Source organism: Carassius gibelio, chromosome A2 (assembly GCF_023724105.1).
Source record: "Carassius gibelio isolate Cgi1373 ecotype wild population from Czech Republic chromosome A2, carGib1.2-hapl.c, whole genome shotgun sequence".
Taxonomy (NCBI): Eukaryota; Metazoa; Chordata; class Actinopteri; order Cypriniformes; family Cyprinidae; genus Carassius; species Carassius gibelio.
In genome coordinates this window covers 10,937,510-10,952,751 of record NC_068372.1, presented here as the reverse complement: position 1 = coordinate 10,952,751, position 15,242 = coordinate 10,937,510, and the positions used below count along the sequence as shown (strand labels likewise).

The window sequence follows — 15,242 nt, the reverse complement described above, 5'->3', positions numbered from 1 at the left end:
TTATTCGTTATTCCATCTAGGTTAACAAACGGAAAATGAGTTTTTGATTTGATTTCTCATTTTGTCGTTTGGGGTTTAAAAAACGGTTTATGGCTTCAATATTTCATTCTCACTTGTGGGCGGAGCTGAAATGCTCCTTTCATCTGATTGGTCGAATCGCTCCGCCTTCAACTCGGTCTTACATTCTTTCAGAATAAGAGTCTTATAAGAGTAGTGTCTGAAACCACCGCTCACTGTTAATTGACATAATATTTGAGTCAGATGTTGCTGCCCACATAATTCGTGCTGCTGTGACTTGCAAGTCACCCCTTTAATTTATTTCTAGGTTATAGTATTGTATGAATATTGTCCCACTGTAAATACAGTGCAAATAGTTTTGTCTCCTTGGATAAAAGTGAAGTGGAAATGAAAATCAATAATAGACTGAACATTTCCATGATAATATGTCTGTAACATTTACCACTCTCATCTTTTAAGTCAAAAGGCACTAGGTAGGTGTGTGTGTGTGACATTAATAATTAATTGGGAAAATTAATATAGTTAAATTTCATGAAATAAATTAGTAATATTCGTTTTATTACATACTAAATTGAATGGTTTTTCTTTTAGTCTTCTTTGTTGGCCTTGAGAAAGCCAACATATATTTGAACATTATTATCATTTATTATGAGAGTAATTGACAACGACTAAAATTTGAATGTTTCACCAAATTTCCTTCTCAAAAAATCCTAGTGACTTTCATTATCTGAGCAATGAAGGTCTTACAATTAATGTCCACTAGAGGGGGAGACAGGATTTCTATTTACGTAAAATGGCAAATAAATACATTAATTTCATGTGTACTACCAAGAATATGCCATATCTGTGTACAAGAATAAACTTCACACTTCAAGCTGTACTTAAAACTTCCCATTCTGGCTTTTTCAAATACCTCCAAATTTATTTTAAGATTTATTTTTTATTCACACTGGTTTATGCATTTAATGTTTGTCCATCTGGAACTTTTATTTTTCATGAGCTGTACATTTTAAGATGTACTCAGTGTTGATAAATCACATGCACTGAATGTAAATGCTAATGTCAGGACTCTCAGTCCTCCTCTTGGATGGCCAGTGTACTGCAAAGTTTAGCTACCCCAAATAAACACACCTAAGCTAAGCAAGGTCTTCAGGATCAGTAGCAATGTCCAAGCAAGTGTGTTGGAACTGAACTCTGCAGAACATGGTTCTCCCGGTTCAGGACTGGGTTTTAAATCTATAAATGAATTTGTACAGTTGGGTGTCTGCATGCAGAGGTGTACTTCAGTAAGTACAATGTAAACTGTAATCTATAAAGACAAAATCTTCAGATAAGCATTAAGGCCACTGCCTTTAGGTCTCCATCCAATGGTCAAAACAGACCTCGCACCCCACCACACTCCTGCTAGCTGTCGACATTAATTGCGGCTGGTGCCAAATAAAAATTATTATGTATCCCTTGTGCATTGTTCAAATACACTACCTTTCGTTATGTTCGGGATGAAAACATTCACTCTGCTATAAGCATTAGATAAAAAAAATTTCCCCTAATTTATTGTTGGTGGATGGTTTTTTTTCACTGACTTCCATTATAATTACATTTTTGATTTCAAAGCCATGAAACATAATTATGCATTCTTGACTGTTTGTGATTTTCCCTGTTGGGAAGAGGTAAATTTTTTTATTTTTTACAGTTGATCACTAGGTGGGACCATCAACCCTTTAGATAGGCCTGTGCAAAAAAAAGCTTAGTTTCTGACTTGTATATAGAGTTATGTGGAGTATAACAGCAAATTATATTGTGTGTATGTGTGTAGGAGAGAGAGAGAGAGAGAGAGAGAGAGAGAGAGACTTTTGCACACTTACCTTGATGTATTTGAGAAAATCTAAATGTACACCTCAGCTCTCAGAACTACATGGAGTAAACAAAAGTGTATTTATGCACCTGCTGCCTTTTAATGGTGGTGATAAGTATAGACTAAACAAAAACAAAGTACATGGATTTAAACACTTGCATGCTATCCTTCTGGTCATTTGATGGTGAGAAGAGCAGCAAGAAATACGAGAAAGGGCTTGACTTGAACCAGAGTTTTAGAAATGATTATGCAGCTTGAACCTTCCAGCGAGTTGCTGCTTATTTAAAGTTGGTATTGAATTTTGGTCCATAATCAATTATGTTCAAAGTAGTTTTTTTTATAAGATTTAAAGGTTTTAAACTGGCTTCACCATCAAGAAAAGACAAGCATTTCACACATAGGCCCTCCGTTCTTTTCACCATCAAAAGTCAGCAGGTGCATAAACACACTTCTTTTTTTTTATTGTTTAGTCCATGTAGTTCTGAGAGCATGAGGTGCATATTTGGATTTTTTCAGATACATCAAGGTAATTAAACAAAGGTCTCTCTCACACTCTCTCTCTCTCTCTCTCTCTCTCTCTCTCTCTCTCTCTCTCTCTCTCTCAAACACACACACACACACACACACTATAATTTGTTGTTAAACTCCATATAACTCTATATACAGGCCAGAAACTAAGCGTTTTTTTGCACAGGCCTAAAGGGTTAATGGTCCCATCTAGTGATCAACTGTAAAAATAACAAATGTTACCTCTTCCCAACAGGGAAAACCACCAACAATCAAGAGTGCATGATTATATGGTGTCATGGCTTTGCTATCAAAAAATGTCATTATAATGGAAGTCAATGGGGCAAAAACAGCCACCAACAATAAATGAGGGAGAAAAAATTAAAATCTAATGCTGCACAAAACTAACAATACATCAAAGCCAATCTACAGTTACTAATCTTTGACATGCCCAAGACTGTCATAAAAGGTAAAAAAAAAAAAAATCCAGTCCACAATTACTTTTTATATTGAAAATATGTCATTTTGTGTGTGTTTTTTCTTCCCAAATCAGTGACATAATTTATGAACTTGGTAATTAAAGAGTTAAAATCTTGGATTTTTTTTTTAAACATTTGGTAGTTTGATCAGGAATGAGGGTGATTAATAGATTTATGCAAAAAAAAAAAAATAATAATAATAATAATAATCTTTATCTGAGACATTTTTAAAGTGGGTGTTTTCATCCCGAACATAACAAAAGGGTAGTGAATTTACCCACAGTATACTGTTGAGTTTTTGAAAAATTTCAAGCATTTTCCCAAAATAAGTGTCAAAATAAGATTTGTCACCAATCATTCCATTAGCTGAAACACAGAGAAAGTTGTGGCCAAAATAAGACTCAACTTTACCCCCTAGTGGACGAAAACGTCCCCAACAACGTATATGGGGTATTATGTAACAGCAAGTCATTTGTGCAAGTACATTTGACTTGCAGTTTTCCAAAACTTAATCATTTTTATTTGGTACCAGCTGCAGTAGTTAATGTTGTTTTATATTATACAGCTATCATTGAGCTAAGGTATACCCCCCTACCACACCATCTATCATTGAAGAACCTGTGTTACACAGATATGGCATATTCATGGTAGTACACATGAAATTAATGTATTTATCTGTCATTTAAACTTACATAAACAGAAATCCTGTCTCCCCCTCTAGTGGACCTTAAGTGTAAGACCTTCATCGCTCAGATAATGAAAGTCACTAGGATTTTTTGAGAAGGAAAAAGTCTGACCAGTTACAGCAACGAGTCAAACGAGTCTGAAGATCTGAGATGAATTTGGTGAAACAATAAAATTTTAGTCGTTGTCAATTACTTTCATAATAAATGATAATAATGTTCAAATATATGTCGGCTTTCTCAAGGCCAACAAAGAAGACTAAAAGAGAAACATCATTCAATTGTGTCTGTAATAAAACTAATAATTCTAATTTATTTAATAAATTTAACTATATTAATTTCCACAATTAATTATTTATGTCACACACACCTACCTAGTGCCATTAGACTTAAAAGATGAGAGTGGTAAATGTTACAGACATATTATCATGGAAATGTTCAATCTATTATTGATTTTTATTTCCACTTCACTTTTATCCCAGGAGACAGAACTATTTGCACTGTATTTACAGTGGGACAATATTCATACAATGCTATAACCTAGAAATAATTTAAAGGGGTGACTTGCAAGTCAAACAACGCAAATTATGTGTCTACATCTGGTTTCAGATATTGCTCTTGTAAGACTCTTATTCTGAAAGACTGAGGAGAACGAGTTGAAGATGGAGCGATCCGACCAATCAGATGAAAGGAGCGTTTCAGCTCCGCCCACAAGTGCGAATGAAATATTGAAGCCATAAACCGTTTTTTAAACCCCAAACGACAAAATGAGAAATCAAGTCAAAAACTAATTTTCCGTTTGTTAACTTAGATGGAATAATGAATAAACGAGCCATTTTCCATAACAAACTTAAAACAACAACAACAATATAGCCTAATAAAACAGGATAATAAGAATTATTATAATAGCTTAATAAGAAGAAGAAGAAGAAGAAGAAATGAACCAGATGGGCAAGATTACACAATTCTTATTAAATCATTGTCCATTCTCTGAACCAACTACAATTGAGAAACTGTTATTCATGTCTTCACTTTCAGAAGAGTGTATCAGTGCAGTGCCATAATTAACATAACATTGAAATGGCTGAGACAGACATGATAAAGAGGTTCAATAGACTTTATCATTCATCTTGTCCACCTATGCTTCAAGAACCGAACAACGTTATATATATATAAAAAAAAAAATAATCCTATTAGGATACAACTCATTCATGTAGCCAACGATATATATATATATATATATATATATATATATATATATATATATATATATATATATATATATATATATATATATATATTAAAAAAAGTAAACCGTTTGTATGTATCATTATTATTATGCATTATTATATTTTTCCTTTTGGTTGTATTTTTGGTCCCACTTTATATTAGGTGGCCTTAACTACTATGTACTTATTGTGTTCATATTGTATTGTAAAACACTTTTGCTACTATTGAGGTGGGATAGGGGTAAGGTTAGGAAGAGGGTTGGAGATATGGGTAAGTTTAAGGGTGGGTTAAGGTGTAAAGTATGGGTCAACAGTGTAATTATAAATGTAATTACAGCAATTAAATACAGATGTAATTACATGTTGTTTGTTTTTAAATAAAAGTACAATGTAAAAACATGTATGTACACAATAAGTACATTGTACTAAATTATTAATTAAAATGTAAGTACATAGTAGTTAAGGCCACTTAATATAAAGTGGGTCCGTATTTTTTATTTGATGTATTAAAGGAAAGTGTAATAAAACCAAAAATAAACACCTGAAAAAATGATGAACTTATTTTTAAAACTAAATTAATGCCTTGTTCATTTTTGCTTTAATTATCTGAAGGACTTAGTGTTCAATAAAAAGAAACAGCATAAATGTATTATTTTACAATTAACTCAAACTTAAAAAAATGAATCCAGCCATAATATAATTTTCATATTTCATTGATAAAACAAATAAAGGAGGAGCTTTTTCTGCACATGGATGTTCTTCTGCCATCTTTGGCCAATGCTGATGCTAAAACAAGGACTATCAGAAAATCTCATTAATATTCATGATCTTATTACCATAGCTATTCTTACATGTAAAAATGGCATTTCTACATATCTGTAAAAGTATTTTTATTAGCTAAAATGTTATTTTAGATATCAGTAATTCTATTTTCACTAGTTGCAAGGGCAATTTCAGATATCAACTGCCTTTGTTGATATCAAGAATTACTCTCTTACTAGTAAAAATATGAATTCTTGATATCAGTAAATGTATTTCAGCATGTTACATTTGTTATTTCTGGTATCAGAAAATGCATTTCTGATATCAATAAAATTTTGGATATTTAAAATCTAAATTTCTTACTAGTAACAATCACATTCATGATATCAGAAATGAACATTGTCACTAGTGACAATTAAATTGTTGTTATCAAGAATTGAATTGTTGATATCAAGAATTGAACTGTTGATATCAAAAATTGAACTGTTGATATCAAGAATAGACATCTGTAATAGTAACCATGTGATTACTGATATCAAAAATAAGAGGTTTTTACTAGTAAGGATATTTCTGATATTTGAAATCGGAATTTCAACTAGTAAGAAACCAATTCTTGATATCAACAGTTAAATTTGAATGGCAGCCCATTGTGACATTTAACCCTTTAGGCGCCAGAGGTTTTTTCCTAAAACGTTCAATTTTGACATCTTAATTTCAAAAGGCTATATCTTAAAATGTATAAAAGATAGAGACTTTCTGTCAATTATAAAAATATTAAGGATGACCCAATGTTTATGTAGGGATTTTATTTCCCCATCTAATTTGCATATTATGACGTCATATGAGGGTGGTCATCTTGAATTATAGAATTTTCATGAAAAGTCACATGTTTAAATGATAAAATGCAGCTCTTCTTTCCCCCAAAAAATGTCCCTCACCTTCTGTGTGCTATATTGCACGATACTGAATGCTCAGTTAAATAGTAAGCAGTAAACAAACTGTGTAAATCATTACTAATAAATGGTAGAAACAAAGCGAATGCATGTAGCGGTTGGGATTTTAAATTTACTACATGCAGCAGGCACTCTGATTCCATGTATGGGGCACTATATTATTCATATGACACACAAACACAAGTAGACAAGACCTGTTTAGTTCAAAAGCTATGCCCCGTGTCACATCGCCCCTGCTTCCGCTATGAGCAGCGCGGCCAGATCTGCCTCGCGCACGCGCCGAGTGTGCACAGCTCGGACTACTGTCAGTGTCATTGCAACGCCCCACCTTGCCTCCTAACTGTCCTATAAATACTTCGACCTCGTCTAACATACCCAGAGGCATTAGACACTACAATACTGTCGCCGCGATTGCGGAGAGGTGCGGTCAGAAGACAAATATACATGTCTAGCGCGGTAAAAATCTCCCGCCTCGTCCCCGCTACAATAACACGCTTGCTAATTTTGCGATGAACACTCCGACCCCGGCAAACATTGTTCACACCTCTGACATTTGGCAAAGGACCATTTATTTACATTGGGCAAAGGATTCACCATTTGTGCTTGGTGTAGGGCTATACTTTCACTTTCAGTATCACCGTCATCTTCTGAATGCAGATATTCCCCTTCAGAATCAGTGTCCGCGAATAGAAGTCCCAACACCTCATTGCGGCTTTATTGATGCCATTAGATAATAATAATAATGATAATAATAATAATCTAATGCAATACTCACTGACGTTGACAATATTGGTCAGATAAAATGGCTCACTCTCACACAAGCTCTGCTTTTTTTCGCACTGATTCAATGTGCTCTAGCTCGAAGATTTTGTATAGGAGCATGACGTTTTTTTCAGTCAGAGATGAAGTATTACATGTCTGCTATCTGGTGCAGGGGAGGTTGCATGAAATTTGACACCCTATTTGACAAAATCGTCCGTTTTATTCATCCTTGTCGAGTAAACTCGACCGTGGTGCCAAGAGGGTTAACTGGTGAAAATACAATTACAGATATCAAGAATTATAATTTTTACCAGTTGAAATGTAATTCCTGATATCAAGAAATAGCATTTTAACTAGTGAAACTTTAATTGTTGAAATCAAGAATTAACATTGCTACTTGTGGAAATGTAATTGTTGATATCAAAAATAGCAATTGTTACTAGTAGAAATCTAATTCCTGATATCAAGAATAAACATTTTAACTAGTAAAAATTGAATTGTTTATATTAAGAATGCATATGCTGCGAATGAATAAAAGTCAATTCGGCTTGCCATAGACTGTCAGGATTAGTGATGGAGCTAAAGCATCTCTCTTTAATTCCACTAAAGTTATTTATTTACAAAGATTAAGTTTATCATCACTTGATTATAAGGATTTCATAACTTGTCATATAACTGTGAACTGAATATATATATTATTTATATATATTTATTTTATTTATTTATTTATTAGCAAATTGTAAAGAGGACAATGAAAGCCTTAAGGAAAGATTAATAAAGCTGTTCTCTGCATTTCCAAGACTAGGCTTTACTTTCACAGCCTAATTTCAAACCCAGTTCAAACCCAGAGCAGCCCTGAATGAATGGCCGGAATCACCCTTGTCATATTCAACATACCCCCCCAACCACTCTCTCTTCTCCAAGGAATAGACTTCCAGGAGCATGTTTTACCTCCATTAGGGTAATTTTTATAACAATATAATTTAATATAATTACCCTATTAAATGTTTCTGTCGTTTTTGTCAAATATTTGGAGGTGGATGCTGCACACAGCTGGTGGTTGAGGAGATTCCCCCTTCTATGTAAAGCACTTTCAGTGCCCAGAAAAGTGCTATATTAATTTAAGGAATTATTAATTATTATTTAAATCTAACCAGTATTTTCAGTCAATCACAATACTAAAGACTGCATTTAAAATGATTAACACAGGCTGTTTAATGCTGTACTGTATGTGTCTTTACACAAAAACTACATAATGTAAATAGCCTAGAAATGAAAAACACAAGAACTCATTAGTGAGTCCAGCTGCAATATCATGACAAAAATCATAGTTTATTATTGCACTTGATGTTGTAATAATGATTATTATTTTTTTATTAATAGAAAGATTTTTTGATGGGCATCATCTCATATTCTGGTCTGTGATAAACATAGCTATACTCACATTTTGTTGTATAACGTAAACTGCACACACTCACACCACATACATTCCTAGGTATTAACATATATGGACAAATAAACAATTTGTATTTTCTGCATGGGGGTATGCAATTTGCATTGTAGAACAAAATGTCAAGCAAGGTGTTTTTTATTTTTTATTTTTTTATTTATTTTTACATGATTTTACTCATTAATTGAATAAAATAGAAAATCTCGAGGAAAGCGGTGGAGAATTAGTCTTTTTTAGTCAGGTTTTGTCATCACAACTAAACCACTCTATTCCCAGAGAAAGCTATCACTGAAAACTTAAATAAAATGTGTATCTCGAGCTGAGTTTGATTCAGAGGATTTGGTATTATATATATATATATATATATATATATATATATATATATATATATATATATATATATATATATATATATGTGTGTGTGTGTGTGTGTGTGTGTGTATGTGCACGTGTATACATTATACTTAAGGAGCTCATAAATTAAACAAAATATGGAATTCATGTCTACATTTTTTTGTGTTGTGTCATTAGTTGTGTCTTAATTTGTTTAAGAATCTATTAAGCAAATAGCATTATTAAATTAAATTTCACAATTGTTTATTTTACTCTTTATTTTATTTATATTACTAATTTATTCTTCATTTTCTGTATTATTCCACCCTTGATATTACATATTCTTCTTTCTTCTTTAATACATTATGGTATTATTCATATACATATAATTTGTGCTAAAATCTATAAATATATTATATCACTTATGTTATTGTACTGTTGTACTCGATTTTTATATTATTCACTTTACTACAAGTTTTCCTACATATGCTTTTTAATATAACATATCACTTTTACTATATTTTTACTGTCCACTGTATCAGTGCATAATATTTAAATTTTCACTGGATCCATAAAAGCTTATCAGTTGCTTTGTTATTGTTTGTTGTGGAGAGAGAGAGAAAAAAAGTTGGGGTTGAACACAGAGAAAGCAATAAAGCAACTTCATTGACTTTAATGTACATTCAAATTACATTACATGCATATGTCACAGTTATACTACAAACCTAAATAAATAACTGGAGGCAAATTTATTTTTAACTACGTAGATCACAAACCTCTGAAATCGGTTGATAAATGTGAACGTTATCATGTTTTTATCCTGAAAAACCGCAGCTCCTCCGTTTACTTCCATTTATTTATAAGGCAGTCTTGCCCCCACAAACATGGCGGACGCGTTGACGTATTGCAGCAACGGCTCAAAGCGGCAATGAGGCGTCTAGGTATTTATGTCTATACTATGAACTCATAGACATGAACTAACCGGTCGAGCCGGTTAAAAAAATCGAACTGAATCGAACTGTATAGTTCCGGGTTGATGACGCAGGACGCACAGCCGAGGTAGCACGTCCAAATCAAAAGCCTTGTCCAAATGCTTTTTCTCTTCTTCTTTTTTAATGCTTTATTTAATGACGATTCATATACAAATTAACAATAAAAGCAAAAATGTTAAAAAGTTCAAACAGACAATAATAGTAAAAAAATACAGAGGGGTATTAAAAACAAACCCATATCTCCTACTACAAAATTAGTTTACAAAGTATATATTAGTATACATTGCTTTAGAGTTCCTTGAATTATTATATACTAATTATAGTTCCTTACACATTCCATCACTTTAAGTTGCTGAAGTAACTAGGTGTACTCTTTGACCATGGACATTTATGAATGTGATAATTATGGAGTCAAAATAGGGCCATATATATCTGCAAAATAAAACAATGTTTTGCAAACAAAAAAAATATGTTTTGCAAACAAAAAAAATATGTTTTGCAAAAATAAAATATGTTTTGCAAATAAAAATAGAGTATTGAGAAAAAAATTGCTTTTTTGCAAGTAAAAAAAAAAAAATAATAATTGCAAAAGAAAAGTTTACCACTGAGAGAAAAAATAAAGTTTAGCAAAGTAAAACTTCAGCAGCATTGACTTTGCAAAACATTTCCCTTTGCGCTGCTCCTTTAAATCTGCGTTTCAGTCATCCATGCCTCTGCGGTGCAAGCTTTCCTTTACGCTTCATTTTTTCTTTGCGCCTCGCTTTGTGTCCCTGATTTGACATGGGGGAGGGGTCAAGAGGTTGAGGTGTGTACAAGGGATGAAGGCGCGTCCTTCTCGTTACGTCATCAGCGCGAGCCCCAGACCGAGTGGATTGATCGAAATGAAGAGACTTAGGTCTCTGCAGAGCAAAAGTGGGCGTTTATCACCATATGGGTGTTTTGAAACTGCTGGGTGTTTTTGAATCATGCAATCTAAATGATCCCCCTTACCCAACCCCACCCCTAAACCTAACGTCACTATTACATCAACTAATCAGGTATCATGGTGTAAAAACACCTTGATCTCGTAACTCCCATTACTTTCCTGCAGAGACCTATACTTGGAAATGAAGGAGCAGAGACATGCGGGTGATGGATCACAGGTATGTGTTATTGATCGCTTTCTTGTTATTATTATTAAACTCCTATATTATTAATAACAGATACTTCAGACCGGCCAGAGGGTGTTCCTACCTCGTCTCCAAGCCAGCCTTGACTCCTTTACTAGTGGGTGGAATAACCATCCTCTCCGCACATAGAGTAATCGAAGCCCAGACCAGTTGTGGGAAATTGGACTCCTGCAAAACCCTGTCACTCCTCCAGTCCTATCTGAGGTATTTTAAGAATGTGTGTCTTTTAATGTAATGTTTTCATGCAAGATATTGCCCCAATGTCCATAAACTATTACCAACTTTTAACAGATTGCACAAGACGGCGACTCTGACTGGGACACAGACAGTATCTCTGACCAGCCGTGGACAGGAATTGTAGTTCCTCCAGTCAAATGCCCCTTAACTTAAGAACTTATAGGCCCAAATTCAAACTTCTTTAACCCAAACTCAAACTCTCAAAACTATGGAAGAGACCAGTATTTATAAGTTTTAAATTTTGTGCTGCTTCATTCTTAATTTACACTAAATCAGTCATTGAAATGACTAGTGACCAAATGATCCATTTACAAGCAAATTAACATCCAAGTCAATAAAAAACAAATTTAAGGTGACATTGCATGCTTGTTTTATTTTCTGTATTGCTATATTTAAAGCAGAAAATGGCTAGTATAACAACTTGTGTTCTCTTAACACATTCATTAAGATATACAATTTTACATTATGTAACACGTTGTGTTCTCTACACATACACAGTAAATTTCAAAACCATAAGAACATTTACCAATGTATAAAAGGTTTTTTTTTTTTCCTGAACGTACAATTACATACATTTAGTATAATTTTAAATTGTTTAAACCGTTGTCAAATTGAATGGCTTGGTTGGGGTTGGTATTGTCTGAATTAAATCAATTATATTTTAACATTAATTTGTGTAATCTGCAGTTTTTTTTTTACAATATTTATACTAAATCAACTCTGTCAGTTCATACATAACACAGCTTTCAATTTCTTGGAGAAAGTCTTGCAGAAAGTTGATTATAGCGGTTTCATAAGTCTCTCGTACTGATCCCTTCTCCGACATTTTTGGAAGAATGTTCTGCATGATGAAGTCTGCATCAGCCTGTGGGGGAAAAAAAAACAACCATCCATTTTCAGGTACATATGCACATGCATTTGGCTTTTATCCAAAGCTACTTTATTACCATTTTCTACTATTATTTTTTTTTGTAAGGAACAAGTGTTTGACAATTATTTTTAAACTTGGCAAATAATAATTTTCCTATATATAACATTACTAAAATGCAATACAAGATATAGGCATATATTTTTTTTCTATTTACTGATACCTTATCATCATCATACACCACATCAGGGACAAAGAACTGGTGGCAAAGTCCTGAATGTTTTTCCAGGATGTCCACAAAATTGTGGACTTCAAGACCTTTTCAGATTTGCTTCAACAAAGGGACCAAACGTAGAGTTGCATGAAGCACAATTGATCTGGAAAAAGAACCAGAAAATTATTGCATAATATAGACAGTGTTGTGGCTAATCAGTATATCTGGTAGGCAGCAAAATTAAAACCATTTGCAAGGTTTCAAATGTAAAGAAGTTAGAAGACTTTTTCTGACCTTATTATGGCCTCTTTGTTCTCAGGTTTAACGGCCCCAGTAAAACCACAATTAATTATTTGATCATTCCATGCAGAGAGATCAGTTTCTTCTTCCTCCACCTGAAAAAACATAAAAATGTAAACTGTGCGTAGAAATAAAGGTTTTATGAATTTGAGGCAGGAGGCTGCTGTCGTTGTTGTGGCTGCTGCTGCTGACCCTGAGCTGACTGAATCTGACCAAGGCTTTGGGTCAGAAGACCCATTCAATTCTGTGCAGCTGTACAGACATCAGAATATTCTCTCTGTTAAATAGGTCATCACAACATCATATAGGATTATCTGGATCAGGTGTTTTAAACTCAGTTCCTGGAGGGCCACAGCTCTGCACAGTTTAGCTCAAACCCCAATCAAACACATCTGATTCAGCTAATCAAGATCTTCAGGGTTACTAGAAACCTCCAAACAGGTGTGGGTTGGAGCTGGTTTGAGCTAAACTGTGCAGAGCTGTGGCCCTCCAGGAATTGAGTTTCACACAACTGATCTAGAATAAGTGCATTAACAATGTATCATATAAACATCACAGCTTTTAAACATAGTCTATAGGGATGTGACCTACTGTATATAAATAAACTTGTTAGGAATCAGAAAGAGGTTTATTTCAAATTATGTTTACACATACAAGGCATTTGTTTTGTATTATTTGTTTTACAGTATATTTTGAGAGACACCTTTAGCATCGTTTATAGTCCATAATACAACTAGGGCGTGGAGAATAATTATTATTTATTAATTATAAAACAACGTGAAAGGTGTGCATATTAAGAGAAATGTACAGCCGCCGATGCGACCCGCATTAATTGATCTCTAACTTACTTAACTTGAGCAAACACGTTGATACACATAGTTACATATAGTTATCGGTCTATCTAGCGAACTTGAAGAAAGCGTTCAATAACACATACCTGTGATCCATCACCCGCATGTCTCTGCTCCTTCATTTCGATCGATCCACTCGGTCTGGGGCTCGCGCTGATGACGTAACGAGAAGGACGCGCCTTCGTCCCTTGTACACACCTCAACCTCTTGACCCCTCCCCCACGTCAATTCAGGGACACAAAGGGAGGCGCAAAGAAAAAATGAAGCGCAAAGGAAAGCTTGCACCGCAGAGGCACGGATGACTGAAACGCGGATTTAAAGGAGCAGCGCAAAGAGAAATGTGTTGCAAATCAATGCTGCTGAAGTTTTACTTTGCTAAACTTTATTTTTTCTCAGTGGTAAACTTTTCTTTTGCAATTGTTTTTTTTTACTTGCAAAAAAGCAATTTTTTTCTCAATACTTTATTTTTATTTGCAAAACATATATATTTTTTTGCAAAACATATTTTTTTGTTTGCAAAACATTGTTTTATTTTGCAGATATATATGGCCCTATTTTGACTCGATATAATACCATAATTAATTATTTGATTTAATACAATTCTGAATCCATTTAATTTTAAAGATAGCATTAGATACTTCAAAGTCGATAGCATTTGAAACCACCTTGATGAAATAAATTACCTAGATTGTCTCTATAATGTAGTCTATTCTTCCAAATGAAGTTATACATTTTCTTGTTTACTTGACTAATAATTGACTTTGGAGTATTTAAAACCATTGCTGTATAAGATAATATTTACAGTCCTTCAGCTTTTGATAATAATATTCTACCATTCAAAGAAAAATCTTTAAATAAACAAGAATTAAATTTATTTTGTATTTTATCAAAGGAAGATAATTTAGATCAAATCTTTCCTTCTGATTTTTTAAAATTTTGATTCCCAAATAAAAAACATGGGTTTTAACTGGTATACCACACAATTCCACCACACCATCAGAAATATATTTCAGTGGAAACATTTTGTATTTATTAATATTTACAGTTAAGCCTGAGACTGATGAAAAAGTGTGTGTAGATCTTAAAAACCTCAAAGCACATAGCTCTTTTTGCTTGGCAAACATACAAAATACCAAATAAACTACAGAAAAAAACACTTCTTAATTCAAATAAGTCCAAATAGCAGCATAACAAAAATTACATAGATAAACAAAATAAACACAACAGGAAAAATAAGAAAGAAATTAACTAAATAAATCAATACAAAAAAAAGTGAGTGTGTGAAAAGTGAAGTGACATTCAGCCAAGTATGGTGACCCATACTCAGAGTTTGTGCTCTGCATTTAACCCATCCGAAATGCACACACACAGAGCAGTGAACACACACACACACACACACACACACACACACACACACACACACACACACACACACACACACACACACACACACACACACTGTGAGCGCACACCCGGAGCAGTGGGCAGCCATTTATGCTGCGGCGCCCGGGGAGCAGTTGGGGGTTCGATGCCTTGCTCAAGGGCACCTAAGTTGTGGTATTGAAGGTGGAGAGAGACCT

At 33.7% G+C, this 15,242-nt stretch overlaps 2 long non-coding RNA genes across 2 annotated transcripts in view; one reads left to right on the top strand and one right to left on the bottom strand.

The window, feature by feature from the left end:
* Positions 1-11,787, top strand: part of LOC128026455 (uncharacterized) — a 32,242-nt gene extending 20,455 nt beyond the window's left edge. Inside the window, exons 3-4 of the long non-coding RNA XR_008186430.1 lie at positions 11,226-11,396; positions 11,484-11,787. This is a non-coding gene — a long non-coding RNA (uncharacterized LOC128026455). The remainder of the gene's footprint in view (positions 1-11,225; positions 11,397-11,483) is intronic.
* LOC128026442 (uncharacterized) lies at positions 11,787-13,867 on the bottom strand. Its single transcript, XR_008186424.1, has 4 exons — positions 13,749-13,867; positions 12,806-12,906; positions 12,521-12,674; positions 11,787-12,294 (listed from the first exon to the last, which is right to left on the bottom strand). It is a non-coding gene; the product is annotated as an uncharacterized LOC128026442 (long non-coding RNA).
* Between the last annotated feature and the right edge of the window lie 1,375 nt (positions 13,868-15,242).